The sequence below is a fragment of the Bison bison genome, unplaced genomic scaffold (assembly GCF_000754665.1).
Source record: "Bison bison bison isolate TAMUID 2011002044 unplaced genomic scaffold, Bison_UMD1.0 scf7180017864508, whole genome shotgun sequence".
In the NCBI taxonomy this organism is placed as follows: Eukaryota; Metazoa; Chordata; class Mammalia; order Artiodactyla; family Bovidae; genus Bison; species Bison bison.
The window spans coordinates 2,996,572-2,997,627 of NW_011495064.1; the positions used below are offsets into that span (position 1 = coordinate 2,996,572).

The following is a 1,056-nucleotide window of genomic DNA, read 5'->3' on the forward strand; positions in this document are numbered from 1 at the left end:
CGGCCCAGGGAGCAGCCGGCCAAGCTTCCCGCCCCGAGGCTGCCACCTCTCAGGCCCCAGGAGCCCTCAAGATGTGCGCCGTGAGGGTGGCTGCTCATCAGAGAGGGGCCAGCAACAGGGAGGTCAGTGGCCAGCTGTGTGACGCGCAGCACAGCCCTTTGTTGTAGAGAAAGAAGTTGCCACTTACTCTATTGGGCAGAGAAACCCATGAAATTCAGAATGCTTATCTTTTCGACAGTTTTTCTAAATGTCCTGTGGACATCTAATAACATATGAGATACAAAATTTTAAACACTTTCTGTAGGATATGATTAATAAAATTAAATATAAATCTATTATATTTAAATTATTAATGATATCATTCAAGATCTTAATTTTTTCTGCACTTGATAAAATATTCTCAGGAATGTTAATATGTCTCACTATGATCATATATTTTTCTTTTTCCCTCATATTTCTTCTGATTTTTGCTTTATGTATCTTTGTTTGTTAAGGTAACTAATGGTTTATGATGTCTCTTTTTTGTGAATTGTACCTTTTATCATTAAGAATATTCATCTTTGTTTCATTTAAAAATAAATTAATTTTTTTAAAAAAAGAGAAACCCAGACAAAATATTTCCTGCAGAGGCTACCAAAGGTTTTACTGGATCCCGCGTTTACCCTGTGCATTCACTAGGTAACTGGGAACAGGGGCCCTGCCCTGCCCTAGGGGTCCCTGCCCTGGCCTGGGCTGGGCTGGCCTTCGGCTCTCCCGCCCATCTCAAGCTGAGCCATCAGTGGACAGCATCAGACCAGCACCGAAGTCTTGCTCTCGCCAAGTCACTGTCCTATTCAAGAGCCTTCTGCCATCCCCAGCCTCCTAAAAGAAGGCCCCGATTTCCATCCAGCCTTCTCCCTTTCTGACCCGCCCCTCATCCCTAGGCAGGATGGTTTGTGTGTTATTCCTCATTCTGTCCTCCTCAGACCATCACTGCCGCCCACGATGTTCACCACAGACACCTCCCCACATCCCCACCAGCCACTCTGCCAACCTGTGCTAGCCTCTTCCTTCGTC

At 45.5% G+C, this 1,056-nt stretch overlaps 1 protein-coding gene across 1 annotated transcript in view; it reads right to left on the minus strand.

Moving 5' to 3' along the window:
- ASTL (astacin-like metallo-endopeptidase (M12 family)) overlaps positions 1-1,056 on the minus strand; it is a 16,851-nt gene that overhangs the window by 12,178 nt on the left and 3,617 nt on the right. The gene's annotated exons all lie outside the window — the stretch shown is intronic.